This window comes from Phacochoerus africanus, chromosome 13 (assembly GCF_016906955.1).
Source record: "Phacochoerus africanus isolate WHEZ1 chromosome 13, ROS_Pafr_v1, whole genome shotgun sequence".
Taxonomy (NCBI): domain Eukaryota; kingdom Metazoa; phylum Chordata; class Mammalia; order Artiodactyla; family Suidae; genus Phacochoerus; species Phacochoerus africanus.
In genome coordinates, this window is record NC_062556.1 from 56,184,079 (window position 1) to 56,200,984 (window position 16,906).

Genomic DNA, 16,906 nt, shown 5'->3' on the forward strand with positions numbered 1-16,906 from the left:
AGTGAAAAAAGTGGATAAATTTGGATACATTTGAGAAATAGAGTTAATAGGATTTGTTGATGAATTTGGGTGGAATGGAAATAAAAGAAACACAGAGAACTACTAGATTTGGTTTGATTTGCTCAATGTTTACTCAAGATGAAAAATAGATGGAAACATTTTTGGGTGGTGGGGAGGGGATTGGTTGATGGGAGTTCTCTTTTGAAAAGTTATGTGTAAAATACCAATTATATATTTACATGGATATGCCAAATGGAAAGTAGAATATGCATGAGTGCAGTTCCAGGGAAATAAATGGACTGAAGATACAGTTTTGGGAGTCATGACTTATTAATAAGTCATGTACTTACTCATTAGAAGCTATGAAAAAAGATGAAGTCATCTAAAGAGGGTATTTCCATGGCAAAGAAGATATTCATATCAGAGCCTTTGAATTTTCTAACACTTTAAAACTTTCTTAGAGAAGCTTGAGTGAGAGCTGATGAGTAAAAATAGATGGCTTACAAAGTAGGAGAAAAGCCAGGAGCATGTGGAATGCATGTAGTTGGCTGTCTCAAATAAGAAAGAATGATGAATAAAGTCAACTCCTGAGAAGTCCAGTAAAAGAAGAGCCAAGAGTGATAGCTGGATGTGACCATGTGGCATCTACAGTGACCTTTGTAAGAAAATCTCCATGGAGTAGTGGGAATTGAAGCCTTATGGAAATAGACTGAGAATAGAATTTGGGATGATGGTTGGGAAAGAATATACAAACTGTTACTTCCAAAAGAATTGGAAACAGAAAAATAAAGTTGCTAACTAGGGAGTTTCAGGGTCCAGGGAAGTTTTCTTCTTTAAAAGAGGCAATAAAGATTATGGTTGTGCACTTGGCCAAATGAGCCTTATAGGGCAGGAATAATTAATGATGCTAGGGAGATGGATAATTATAGAAACCATCCAGTGAGAGAGAAGGGGATCTGGGCGTGCATGAACAGTTTGATTATTGACGGGGACAGGCTCACATCATGCATAGTAAGAGAAGGGAAGGCACTATGTTTAAAGGTAGAGATGAGGACGGACAACCGAAGAATTGGTGGAAAGATTAGGAGAATGCCATTTACATGCAAGTTTGATCTAAAGTCATCAGTTTCGGAGTTGGCAAGCAAGTAGGAAGCTAAGGGAGACAGAATAAATTACAAAAGTTAATTTAGAGAAAGAAATGTGAATATACAGAGCAATTAGACTAAATTTTTCAGGCATTGTTGAGGGTTCTTTTGAAATTTGACCCCTGGGAGTTCCCCTCGTGGCGCAGTGGTTAACGAATCCAACTAGGAACCATTAGGTTGCGGGTTCGGTCCCTGCCCTTGCTCAGTGGGTTAACGACCCGGCGTTGCCGTGAGCTGTGGTATAGGTTGCAGACGCTGTTCAGATCCCGCGTTGCTGTGGCTCTGGCGTGGGCTGGTGGCTACAGCTCCGATTCAACCCCTAGCCTGGGAACCTCCATATGCCGCGGGAGCGGCCCAAGAAATAGCAAAAAGACAAAAAAAAAAAAGAAAAGAAATTTGAGCCCTGGGTTTTAATTGAGGCCAGTCAGCACAGCAATATTCAGTTGCTAGGTCTAGATAGGGATTAACTGGAATGTGATGTTTAATTAAGGTTGTGATTTGTCAATTGACACTGACAAATTAAGATTTAAGTGAAGAGATTAACAAAATTTGGCAAATATTTTATCAACTGAATATCACAAAAATAACGGGGAAAGAACACTGGATCACAGGAGCTTAATTTTAAACTACCTTTTTAAGATTGAAGGGAAATCCTAAATATTATGGACTTGTTTTATATTTTATTAAATGTGCCTTTTCTATTCAGTGATCTTTATGTCTCAAAAACACAAAATCTTATTTAAATCTATATCACTGTATAAATTTAGGGCATACAACATAATTATTTTACATGTATTATGAAATTATTACCACAATAAATTCAGCTAGTGTCTATCTTTTCATATGGCTACAATAAAAATAAAATAAAGAAAAAGGGAAAAAATATTTTCCTTGTGGTGAGAACTCTTAAAATTTACTCTCTTAATACCTTTCCTATATATCATAAAATAGTGTAATTTATATTTGCCATATTGTGCATTGTGTCCCTAGTACTTATTTATCTTACAACTGAAAGTTTGTAACTTTTGACCACCTTCTTCCAATGTCCCATCCTCCCACCCTCTGCCTCTGGTAAGCAAGAGTCTGATCTCTTCTTCTATGAGTTATTTTGTGTGTGTGTGTGTGTGTGTGTGTGTGATTTTTGTTTGTTTTGTTTTTTAGTTTCCCTATACAATGAGTTCCTACAGTATCTATCTGAATCTTATTGTTTTTCACTTAGCATGATACCTTCAAGGTCCATCCATATTGTTGCAATGGTAGGACAGTTTTAATGTTGGGATAATATTCCATCATACATATATCCCATAACTTTTGAAAACTGTCTTTTGAAAGCTGTCTTTCAAAAAATGTACTGAAAAATCAATCTAAATTAATATTTAAGACCCACGGTAATGGAGCAAAACAGGCATTGCTTTGAATTGTGGTACCACTTATTATGCGTGTTTTCTTAGACAAATTTAAATCTTTATATAATCTACTAGGCTACACAATAACTTAATATTATGACATATATATTATCCTACACATGGCATAAAACAAGCTTTTAGTAAATATTAACAGTATTACTGCTATTTCTATCACTTTTGCTTTGTTTTGGTCCTTGTCAATGACTGTGAATTAGTTTACTAGATTATCTTTGTCTGCATCAGCCTGTTGACTTCCCTAAAACCTCATAGAACAAATTGAGGCTGTCAGTTGTGTGCTTACATGAAATTCTCTTTTTATAAATCTAAAATTATATCAAGATAAAATCTACATTTGAGAATTTGCTATATGCTTTCCTTTCCTTGCTTTACCCTAATTTTACCCTAATGATTTCATTGAAAAAAATTCTTACAGAGATTATTGCGAAGATTACAAATCCCTTAACCTATGTTTAATTCTCATAATTCTTAGATTTGCTGCAAAATATCATATTTTTATCCTTTCCATTATTGAAATTTTTGACATTCTATGGAATGTCATAAAATTTATGGAATTCTATTCTCTCAAATGCTTTCTTCTAATTGATCATTATCCCCAAACTCTTTGGCTGTTCATTATTTAATCACTGACTTAAATACTGGTGTTTTGAAGAGTACTAATCTCCTTTTTGTTTTTCTCTACTCAGTGAACCTTAACATTTGCTGGAATATATAAAATTATGAAATTTTTCAGATGACTTGCTTGACTCTCATTCTGAAAGATATTTACTAACTCTTGAATGGGGCTTCAGGAAGTGTAGCTGCAAACACTTCAGAAGATAGACATGCAAGAAAAATTGAGAAGCACTGTCCACACATTTTCTCTGGGCCTCATCCAACCCTAGTACCTCATATCAAACTCAATTTGTAGCTTCAAAGTGCCTAATAAATATGTGGTGAATGAAAGAAGGAATACATGATTCCCCTATAAAAAATTTGGGATGAAAATAAACTATTTTTGTGGCATTATCATTGTCAACTTAATTTCAAATTATTATCAAATAGGTAAAAGGAAATATTATTAGTGAAGACTGAACAGAAAATGTTCTTAAATGCCACAATATCAACTTTCCATTAGCTATGTGTAAAAACCATAAAACAGCAAGCTTCTGACTTAGAATCTTTTTAAAATTGCCAGCAAGATTATTAAATAAACCAGTAAAATATGATTTCATGCTCTTGTGGTTACAAAATTGCAGATAACCAGTTTCTTTGTGAAACCAAAAGTATGTCACAGTGCTGCTGTATGTCACAGACTCTGGCGCTCAGTTCTCAAGATGTTTAATTTTCCAATGTACCCTTGGTAAACAAAAGAAGTTGGGAAACTTGGCATAAAGTTAAACTGCCTACAGATGCAGACAATCATTTTCTAAAAGCCTTTAGTAGTGTTGATTCTTCTTTGGCTTCAATGTGTCACAGGGTCTGTCTCTGTTAGTTTATGAGTCTATAGTCTTCATATATAATAGCTTTCCCATCTGTACAAACTGTGCATTGGATCCTGTTTAAAAGTAAAAAATCTTATAAATAAAGTTTACAGAATTTGTTATAATCATAATCAAGACGACTGTTATTTTTAGTAAATTTTCATTTTACTGCAATATAATTTTATAATTTGAATAACATTTAATACAAATAAGTTATGTATATTCTGCAAAAGAAACTCTTTGTTTGCCATTTTCACATGCTATGCATCAACTATTGAAAAATTGATGTATTGTAAAATCTGAAAGAATTTCCCCTGTTTACTATCCATGTCTCCTTGGGCAAGTTACCTAACTTGCAGTATTTTCTTAAGTGTTAGATCATTTCTGCAAAATGTACCTAATGGAGTAGCTAATATGTAGAAGATAATCAATTGATGGAAACAGTTATTAGGAAGTGACTTAAATTGCAGAATAATGCTATAGTATTTGCTTAGTTTATAGATGGAGTCCTAGATGACTGTAGTTTAAGTATTCTATTTAGGACAGTCTTCAGCGATCCAAAGAAGATAGAATAAATTATAAGACAGTTGAATATATTGGTAGTTAAATAAATGTTTTTAAACATATGCAAAAGACAATTTATTTGTCTTTTTGGAAAATAAATCACAATAATTATTTCTATAAGAATTATACATTTTAGTGTATAAATGGGGCACAGTTATAAAGTGAAGTGAAAATAAGAAATACATTTAAGATAAATAAAATTAAGGTACATGAGACAGTGATATATGTATACCTTTCTGCTAATTAACAAAACAGGTTTACTCAGAAGGTAAGGAAATAGAAGTATATTAGTTATTTGAAGAAAGTGACTTTTGAAGTACAAATCTTCTGTCTTTGCCCCAACCTATTCCTTTATTTCTATTAAAAACCCTATTTGAGAAGCCTTGAAATATTAGAAGTATAATTGCAGGGAATGACTCTACATATGCATAGATCATGATAAAGTTAAGATTCATATATTAAACATATCCTTTGACATAACAGTATAAATAACATTCTATTTATTTAAATAGAAAGATAATTCCATCTAAGCCTTACTCAGCTTCATGACATCTTGTATTAATCATTTCTATTCTAGATTCTAGATTATTTATTATAAGTAAGCTATTCTTTGAATATGTAACAGATTATATGTTTGCTGAGGAAAAGACTATTCAATACTCCTACTTGTTTTCAGTGCAAAATACATTGATTAGAATATGTATATTAAAAGGTACATTTTTAATAAGAACAGTATTAAAACCTATCAAACATTATCCTAGTTGTTGATAAAGTATATGCATTATATTTTTCTTAATAGAGACAGCAATGAGAATTTGAGTAAGATGTTTTCATGTATTTAACACACATTTTTGCATTTCTTTTATAATGTAAAATGTTTATTAATTGTTTTTAGTTTTATGTTTTTTCACTCCACTAATTCTTGGGACTACCTATATCTGAATATTCAAAAACACGCAATATGCTATATTTCTGCATATGTGGCAGATACCATATTAAAATATTTAAGACAATCACTCATTGTCTGAAAAGTTTAATGGAAATCTTCTTTAGAGTAAAACAGATCAAGTGATTTTTACATCAACTTCTTCAAGATTTACACTCCAAAAATCTCTTTACCCGGAAGTATGTCATAGTCCAGTCCTAATTCATGTTTAAACCTTTATCTCCATGTTGATAGACCATGTAACATGAGAAGATGTGAGACATATATGATATCTGTTTAAAATAGTGCTTCATTTGGAAACACCAGTTTTTGTAAGCATCTTGAAAAAAATAATAAAACACTTCTATGACTTTTCCATTGCTTAGTGTTGAGGCCATGGAAAGTTTTTATTTGCTTTTGGTCAGCTAGATGTTGTTTAGTTTGCATAACTTAATATTTTTAGAATTTATAAAAAATATTTATGAAAAAGTAATATGCAGTATGTATTTGTTACTAATATATACAAAAATAAAAATACTTGAAAAGAATAGCATTTGCAAGAATTACTAATGGTGATATTTAATATGCTGAGTTTTTTAGTTGTTATTTGTTTATAATGTTTATTCAGAAAGAGTCAATGATATGGATGCAGTCTACAGATCTATTTATTTTTAAGAAAATGATATAATTTTTCTCTAACTTGTATACTTGTTTTTCTAAATATATTTTTGTACCAAACATTATCCTAAGGACTTAATAAAAACCGTAGGATCTGAAAGTAATAAAGGATTGCAAAGTATTCTACAAATATAATTTAAAACAAATATACATTTATTAAAATAATCTGAAATAGTGTCAATTTAATTGTTTAGATTATTATTATAAGTACCGCTTCCTGTTTAAAGACAGACTCAGGGAAAAGTGCATTCAAATTCTACTTCATTACATCTGAGCTAGGTAATCTTTAACATGTATTTCAACCTCTAAATGCTTACATAATCTCATTGATAAAACAGAGAAAGTAGTATTTTCTCTCATGTGAGATCTTTATGAGAATAAAATGTGACTATCAACCCATTTATTTTTTTATAAGACACAGTGTGACAAAGACAGCTCCTCCAATATCTGTTCCTCCCTTTTCCCATGGTAAATGAAAATTCCAGCCTATGGCTGGACATATTTATCCAGGATAGAGATAGAATCTCCATAATATAGGCATGGTTATATGACTGAGTTCTGAATATTGGACAGTAAGTAGAGTGCCACATGGGAATTTCTGCACAAGTTTTGCTTGTTTTATTCTTTAGTCCTGATGCATGGAATGCTGATGTCATGATGGATCTCCAGTTGCACTATTGTGGATTAGGCTACTTAAAAAGCAGAACCCCAGGATTGGTGGGATAATCTTGAAAGAATATACATCTCAGAGGATTTGTAGAATGTAATGAAACACAATCGCTGGGTTTCTGCTTCTGGATTTTTATTCAAAGAGAAAATTTCTATTTTATATGACTCTGTTATACTGAGTCATTATGATTCCTGATAGATATAGTGCTATTCTAGAGCTTAAATAGACACATGAACTAAACCAAGGAAAAGTCTTGAAGTGAGAACTAAGCTCCTGTCTCCATTCATACAATGCAGAGATGAGTGGTAAGCTGGAGGAACCAGAAAGATATTAAACACATTTTGGATTTAAAGGTTCAGTGGACTGTCTTTTCCTTTCTAGCATTGCATATGTCATTTACTAATAAGTTTATGCCATATTTGAAAACTTAAACATACAAAATCAAGAATGATGGGGTTAGAGGTTAATGCAGAACTGGGCAGAGATATGGAATTGAACTTAGCTTTAAGGAATGTGGTTGCATGGAGTTGGCCCATTGTTATTCAGAGATAAATAAAATAGGGCGACTTGTGAAAATATTTATATTTTAAGGTTCTTGGTTAGCACTTTTGAAGTTCTTGAAAAAGATAAAAATCAACAGCTTATATCTCTAGTTTTTATTTTTGTATATGCTCACATGTGCTAGCAGTGTATTATAAACATGGCTGTATACCATGTCGAAAAAAGTGGCAGAATAGAGTGAAGCACATAATACGTATTTGTTTGCCTAGTGACCCAGAACTGATGGTACATTAATTTCCTATTGTTTCCAAAGCAAATTACTGCAAATTTCGTAACTTAAAACAGCACAAGTGTATTCTCTTACAGCTCTGGAAGTTAGGACTCTGACAGGTCTCGTTGGGCTAAAGCAAGTTGTCTGGAGAGCTGCATTTCTTTCTAGAAGCTCTAGGGGAGAATTTATTCCCTTGCCTTGTTCAGTTTCTAGAGGATACCCACTTTTCTTGGCTCCTGGCTCACTCCCTCCATCTCCAAAACCTACAAGTCACTCAAGATAATTTTCCCAATTTAAGGTCCTTCATTTAATCACATCTGTAGGCGTTCGTTGCCTTGTAAGTTAGGATATACACAGGTTACTAGGATTAGGACATAAATATCTTTAAAGAGAGTTGTTACCCTGCCTACCACAGATAATTGCTAAAGGGATTCGATAAACATTACATTATTATCTCTAGGTCTCTTTCTGTATGTATATTCTCTGATTCACTAAATCCACATAATGCTGTTAAGTTTTGGATGACTGTGTATTTTCACTGCTTATCTTCAGAGCTATTTTTGTACTAGGGAAGTACAGATATTCTTGCATAGTTAACTAAATACTGACTTTAAAGAAGTCAAACATAAGTGGCAATTCTGGAGATAACCAAAATAAGTTTCAGAGGAGTGAAAATTATGGAGCTCTAAGAATTAGAATACCCATATACATTATATTTCACTTTAACTTTTATAGCATTGAATATATTCACACATACACCCTTACATATATTCATAGATAAGATTATATATGCATATTTATTGCATTTAATTTATTTTTCAAATTAACATTTATTATAAAATATTTGAAAATATGGCAAATTTATGTTTTGAAAGTTTAGGATTTTAACTTCTGTGAGTTATATGCTAGAAGCATATTTGGGATTGCTGTTATGGGCATAAACATCTGATTATACTTTTGAACATTTTATTCACCCTTAATGAGGCAGTTAGAGCTATATAATAGAAATGGGGAGTTCCCGTCGTGGCGCAGTGGTTAACGAATCCGACTAGGAACCATGAGGTTGCGGGTTCGGTCCCTGCCCTTGCTCAGTGGGTTAAAGATCCGGCGTTGCCGTGAGCTGTGGTGTAGGTTGCAGACGCGGCTCGGATCCCGCGTTGCTGTGGCTCTGGCGTAGGCTGGTGGCTACAGCTCTGATTCGACCCCTAGCTTGGCAACCTCCATATGCCGCGGGAGCGGCCCAAGAAATAGCAACAACAACAACAACAAAAAGACAAAAGACAAAAAAAAAAAAAAAGAAATGGTATCAACAAAAAATAAACATTTTTTTTAGTTTTGCCATTTATAACATAGTCACTAATGCAATATAATCTGATAGCTGTTTAAGTTTTTCTTAAATCTTGCAAAATTTAATGAAAGGCTCAGTTGTTAGTCACTGTACAATTAAACAATATTCTAAAAGAAAGAAAAAAGAAGTCATATGGTTCCGTATGTCTGTGGGTTCAAATGTTCACTTTTGTACTCATTTCATACAGATCCTATATTTATTGTCCTTTGTTTCACTCTCTAGTTCCTCACACTCATCTCCTTACCAAATGTTATAAACACTTTGAAATTGTTTTTGCTATCATCTCAAACTTTTGAATGTATGTGTGATTTATCTTGAATGGAAAATATACACAATGTTTACATTTGCTTTCGATATAACTCAAAATATCTTTCTTAGGTCAACTATAAAGAGTTCATTCCTAGGAATTGTACCTACAGCTGTGCATTGCCTTTTGTCCTTTTTAGTGATCACTTTGTGTATGTAACTCTCTAATCAAACAAATCCAGCCGATCTCTCCATTGAAATTATTATTTTTTTAATTGTATAACCCACAAAGTTTTCCAAAGCAATGCATGGATAGTCTGAAGTAAAGGGCTGTGTATTAATATGTAGAGGCTTGTGTTTTTTATTTGCTTTTTCTTTTGTATGAAAAATATCTTTGAGATTCTTTAATGATAATCTTTCCAATTTTCCTATTATTTTGGATTTGATACAATTTATTTTTGCTGAGAATGGCTGAAATATCTTAATTTTTACTTCATTTGGCCATTCACTTTAAATAATATGAAGTCTTGATATATTTTTTAAAAACTATTGGATTTAATTTTAATATAACATCGTTTTTTCCTTCCCACATAAGATGTAGCTAATTGCATAAGGACTGTATAAATCAGTGCGCTACTCTTGTAGGGTTAAAGACATGCATTTTATTTTTCTTGCTATAAAAATATTAATGAAATGCAAGTTGCTAAATATCATCTACTAATTACCTGTGTTCGTTTTTTTTAAATACATAAACAGAAGAGGATTGTTTTCCCCTCTGCTTCATTATAGGTTTCTGCTTACTGAAATATAGGTTTGAATATAGGGAGGCTGGATAAAAGATGTCTTTCAGAGAGAGTGGTATGTTCTTGGTTGCTGGATCACTTTTAGCCACTCGACATTTTTTTTAACTCCACTTATTTTATAGGAAGCGACAGAAACACTATTTCTGATATTCGTTTTCTTCACTACTCATTGCATGGTTTCCATGCCTACCTAGCATGTTTGAAGAGATGTAAAGCTCTTATGGTGTAGTTTTCAGGGACACATCACTTCAAAAAGAGGGGTCTGTATATATTTAAGCACACACACGAGCTGGCGTGGCTAGTCTAGCCATATGAGAGAGGAGGTCTAATAACATTGCTGCCTGTGTTTCAGGTGTGCATTAAAATCTGGTTTGCTAATAAATCTTAAAGGAAACAGTGTCAAGACAGTAGGCTCAGAAATAGCACATTATTTGATTACTGAAAGACAAGCAAAGACCAACATTATTTCTGTGTTTATGTACTTGTGCCTGTATGTATATGTGTATGCATATTTATTTTTGCCTTATATACTTTGCATATCTATCTTGTGTTTTAACCAGTCTTTTGAGAAAATCACTGTCCATTCTATGTCTTGATGGAACAGTTTATCATGTTTTATTGGTTCTTGAGCCTTAAGAAGGGGCCAATCATAGCACTATATGTCTTGGAGCATAGTGCTCAATTTAAATGGTGGGTATATGTCAATCAGTGCTAATGCTACCGGCACACCTCCTCTGCTCACTGGAGCCAAATAGAAATGCAGAGACAGAGTTTTGGGCAAAGGATAAATAATAGCTCTATAGCGTTGCCAGGCAAAGAAGGGTCACAACAGGCTAATGTCTTAAAGACTGTGCCCTCCCTTTAGTGAGATTAGGAGGTGGTTTTACAGTTTGGGGAATGAAAAATAGGGCCACAGATAATGGTCAGGGTAGAGGCAAGCTTGCATTGTTTTCAAAGCTGGTGTTCAGTGGCCTGGTGGTCTTCTTTCCAGAATAAAGAATGCTTCATTAACATCTTCCATTTGTGGCGGGGGGGGGGGTTAGTTCTGTAGAAGAACTCAAATTTATTGTTACCTATATTCCTTGAGGAGGTACCAGGACCCTGCCCCAAAGCTGCACTATTGTTTCCTGATTGCTTCTCTCCAGCCTCTGCATCCCCTCCCTTCCTTGATTAGTAACTGTTTGAATTAGTCTTTGGAACTCAGGGAAGGTCATGGAGGCTGAAGTTTATTTCCTATGAACAAGAAATGGGGGACACAGAAAGTCTTGTGTGCCCAGGAGCCCTCAAGGCCCTGCTTCGTTTCAGTAATATGACTCAATCAAATCCAAACAGCATTTTCTGATATTTTACTAATTGAAGATGGAAATGCAATTCTCCCTTGCTTTTAAAATTGAAATTATAAGAATCTGACAGTTTTGTTGACACATGGATAGTCTGTATTATAAAAGAGTGAAGGCAACACATAGAGAGATGCAAAGACAAGCAAAGAATAGAAGTAGACAAAGTGCAAAGAGAACCCTAATGCCATTGTTTTGGGGGCTCTTTCTTCAGCAATACATGAAAATTTACCCATGTCCTTTTTGTCAAATAGCAAATGTACTTCCTTTTTAAAAATTATATAGTTTCATGCTGCCATCAAAAGCCCAAATTATGTTACTAATATATAGAACTATTAAGAGTGAGACTTTTCATTGTTACACTATAAAACGTGGCATTGGCTGAATTAAATCAAGGTGGATTGTAAGGGTTATGATATCCCTTGCTGAGAAGTTGCAATTATTCCGAAGAAGCTGGTTAAACTATCCATCAATCATGCTTGGGAGTTTGGAATGTATGCCTGCCAAATGTTAAGCTCTATACATTGGGTAGAAAAATGTCAATATGCTAAATTTTGTTGTCTATCTAAAGTCCTACAGTAAGTTCAAACAAATATGAGAGAAAAATTACATTAACACTGGTCCATCTGAAGCAAAAAAGATAAAGCATATAATTTTGTTGTAAGAGATCATTACCTTTTATAGCTAGCATGTCAGAGCAGCTAATGTAAGAGAACCATGTGCATTGGTTGAATGATTAAAAACTTAGTAATCTGTTTTAAATTGGAGAAGCTCTGTGTGACAGCTGCTTTCAAGAATTTAAAGATAAAATTGGGACTTCAACATTTCAGAGTAATAAAAAATCTTGTCATCTGAAAGTGATATATGCACATTTTAGAATTTGAGAATTATGTTTTATTTAGTGGATTGGATTTTCAGAGGACTTCAAGCACAGTAGACAGACTCTCAGATCACTCTGAGGGGATTTCTCCAAAGAGGTAAAGGAGGAGCCAGGATATATAGGAGTTTTTGCAACAAGGACCAGGTAGTTGAAACACCAAAATATTAATATTAATTGAAGAAAAGATAACCGAAATTAATGAATTTAACACATTTCTATGTATGAGAAGATGCAAGAGTCTGTACTCACTGAAACCATTCCTTTGATATGCACCTTAACCCTCTAGGGTTATTATCCTGTGCCTTCCCCGCCTGAGCCCTGACAAGGTGCACTCTTGGGGATGGCTGCAGTGGCTGTGGGCAACCCATTTGTTTCCATCCTGAGTTCCCTCAGGGCTCACTTTTGGGGGCCACTGTAATGGTATGATGGCTGCAGTAGACTTTGTTTACTGGCAGGCATCATTTATTTCTACTTTCAATAAATATATCTTGATGAATTATTTTTGATACAAACTAGCAATGGTTTAGAATATGAAATCTTTTTGTTTGTTTCATTTTTGCCACATAAAAAGAATTCTCAAGATAAAGAAGTGCTGGCAGATTTTCAGCAGCTCCATGATAGCATATCTAGCACACACACTTTTCTCACTGTTGGTCATTTTTTAGCACTCCAAACTCAGCTAATATTGAGAAAAATTGGAATGAAAATATTATTTGTCTTAAAAATTATAATTATGAAATATATATTGTAAAAAAAGTGTTCTTTTTAGCATATCAAATATCTCAGTTTAATTTACATTTAGTCTTTTTAACAAACTAAAAATATAATTGAATACTAAGAATAAATGGGGAAAATATAAACTACCAATCTCTTTGGAGGGTTGACCTTACTTCAGATAGTCACAATTCTTCCATAACTAATAAGTAACATATATTCTCAGGATATGTTTTCTTTATTCTTTATTCTCCTTACTGTTCAATAGACATCAAATGGCAGGAGTAGATCAATAATAAGGAACTAAGGCCATTAGGTCAAAGGCCTAATAAAGAAGTTACTTCTCAAATCCAAGTTTACGCTTTTGTAATCTTATATATTACTGAGACTGATCAAAATCAACATTATTTTCTTTTATAATTAATGTTTTTTAAAAATATACATATTTTCCAACCAAAATATTTTCCCAAAAAACCTTTTTGATTTTTAATTCATTTTAAGAACATTTTTGAAAAACTGTAGAATGCAGTTATGTGTTGAGGAAATATATTTTAGAAAGTAAATCTCCCAAGCCAGAGAACATGTCCACAAAGGGAGTCAAAAAAATAAAGTCATTTTAAATTTGTGTAAGCATTAAACCAGAATGTGATGTGCATTATAGGAAATCAAGAAAGAGTTGAAAAGACAGAAAGAAATTTCTCCCTTTTGTATAGCCAAGCAGATGGAACCCATTTTATACATTCTCAAGATAAACAATAGCTAGTCCTTATGTAAAAGACCTTGACATTTCCATTTGTCACACAAAGTTTATCCCAAATTCACTTGGTAGTTGGATTGACCATCTTTGTTAGCTGATTGGCTTTATCCAGAGGAAAAACAAATTTTTCCTTCCTTTATGATGGGAGGTAGTTTTGTTTCATTGTATAGTTATACTTTGTAAGAGGAATAGGGGAAATATAACCACTCCCTCCTCCTGAAAGTGAAAATTCTATCCTTATTTTAAACCTCCTTTCTAATAGCCAACCAATGGACAATGACTAAGGTCTATGGTATATTTATAACCAACATGTGCATGTACCTCTGAATATATTACAAAGTACAATATACATTGAGTTTTAATCTTTATTTTTATTAGGTATACCTCTTCTTTATAAATGCTAGATGGGAATGGATAATACTAGTCAGTCTCTCTTTTACAGGTTTTTGCTATATAAATCAATACAATTTGAAGAAAAACACTGGAAATTACCAATATAGCCTTACTATGCTCTTATTGAAAAGTATGAAATAATAAGATTAACATCTAGTCTCTATCATAATAATTTATTTCTGAAAAGAACATTTGTTTTTATCACCAAAATGCATTGTCTATATATACTCAGAATAAATAACTGATATTCACATTTTAAGAAAGCTAAAAACTTCATGCCGATAAAATATTCTTTATACGTAATGATTTAAGGTTTTAAAGGAAAATCGCAACATAAAATTTTATTATAGCATATTGAAAAACCACATCATAAAATTTTATTTTATGATGGCTCATTGATAGAGTAGCTATCTTGACCCAAGTTGTTAAATAGACTTATCTGTTTATTGCAGTGCAAAATAAATAGAGCACAATGTCCAAATTGTTTATATATTTCATTTTTATAGGCATTATAAAAATTCAATTTTATACAGATATTTTGAAAAAATTGGATGTACTCTTCTTAAATTTATTTTTTTAAATTTAGACTACTCTAGGAGAACTAAATTAATGTAAGATTCAGTCACTCCAGGCTACCCCTGTCACCAGCTAATGACACTGAACTAGTGAGGGCTCTGAATAAGAGGATTCAGTGTGTTGTCTAACAGGTGGTAACTTACACTTTGGTTGGATAACACAGGATTGTGATTGCTTAATAGGATCAATTAATAATTTAGCTGAAAGTTGAATCATGTAGCTGTGAAAGTTGCACTAAAAATTAATATTGATTCAAGAATGTGCAGCAGTGAATCACTGGGTAAATGGAAGGCTAGACCTAGTTCAAGTGCATTTGATTTCTTAGCATCCTTCTACCTGCAAAGTGGAAGTGAAATGAGAAAGGTAGTAACTAATCTTTGGAGATATGGAATCCAAGGTATCTGAGGATGTGAAATTTTCTCAGCGTTAGAACAACTGACATCCCCATGAGTGGACAAATCAATATACTAGGGACTGAAATAATTATAACTCTAGGGTAAAAAAAAAAAAAAAAAGCTAGATAAGAAATGGGATGGTAATAAAACTTTTGAAAAATTATGTAAATAGGAGGTTACAATTGAAAAGGCAGTAAGCAGAAAAAGGGTGACAAAAATTAAGGGGATCCTAGACAAATTATAGACAATCTGTTTCAAGGGTATTTTTTTCATTAAAATACATGTCTTTTTTAATCACAAAAATACCATATTTGCTATAGAAGTTTAGGTAAATCCAGAAAAGTACATAGGAGAAAAATATCAAATCATCCATCATTTTCTAACTTAAAGATAACTTGGCAGCAAATTGTTTCTCATTCATGAGACTATAGATTGTCTGGGTGGCCTGCTTCATGACTCAGGCCTGCTTTACCCTCTTGCATTTTGATCCAGTGACTCTCTTCTTTCAACAGGGTGCAGACATACAAAAGCCCAACACAAATGTCTTGCCATTTTAAGCTCTCTGCACTATGCAAATTCACATACCAATGGCAAAAATAAGTCTCATGGCTAAAGTGAATATTAATGGGACAGGGACATATAATCATGGGAATTACTAAAAATCTCAAGATAAAGGTTGTTGATGGGTAAATGAAAAGCAAGAGGGGTGGAAAAGTAAGAAACAATAATTATATCTGCCACAGTAAACTACAGACTCTTTTTGCCCCTGTGGTCTAACGATAAAGCTACAATCAACTCCCTCTCACCCCTTCATCCATTTTTAAATCACAAATCCTAAAAGTAAAAAAGAAAAGCAGCATTATTATTGGCTATTGGTTGAGGAAACTGGTTTACATTCTATTAAATGTTGGATATTGTTTAACTAGACAGCCCCATATTTAATTATTTTGCCCCAAGTTAGCAAATTTCCTGGTCATTGATAATTTCTAATTTCCAAAGTCTTACTGCTGACTTTCAAAGTCTGTAAGTTAACTCCATCACCACTTTCCTCTGTGCTACTATCATAGTGTAGGCACCAATAATTTTTTTTCTTCTGGACTGCTAAAACACCAAGTTGCTAATCTCTGGTCCTTCATAATCCTGCCAATAAAGCAAATGCAACCATATCACATTCGCATACAGTTCAGAACTTTGTGTACAAAATGCAAAGCTCTTCATTGCCTGATCCATGCTTTCTTCGACAACCTCATTTCTCACATTTCCTGATGCATATGATAATTTACAATTGGTTAAAACTATTGGCATTTTCTTCCATAAGTTTTCTCAAACCCTCACATGTATAATTTATTTTTGACCTATCTGCCTAAAATCCATTATTCTTTTTCTTTACTTAACTAAATCTTATTTAGCCTTCATTTCTTTCAAGCTTTAGCTCAGGTATTATCCTTTCTAGGAAGCATTTCTACCTATTGCAATCAAATCCTACTTATTGAACTATATATTTTTAAAACTCATCTATTTTTTTTCATTTGTTTGAAATCTTGATGACCAAAAGTGTGTCCACTAACTTGATTCCTGGAATGAGGCATATAGTAAATGTTAGTAGAATAAATCACTGTTAAGTTTTAAAATGTTTTGATTCTCTATTTTTACATATACTTACATTTTTCTAAAAGTAATTAATGATTCATCACAAAATTTAAAGTCCACACTGCTCTATGCTAAGAAATTACTATTTTCTGGGAAGTTAGGCATGTATTATTTACTCAGCATGAAAATAATTCATATATATATGAATTTCCTGGTTTTGAGAAAT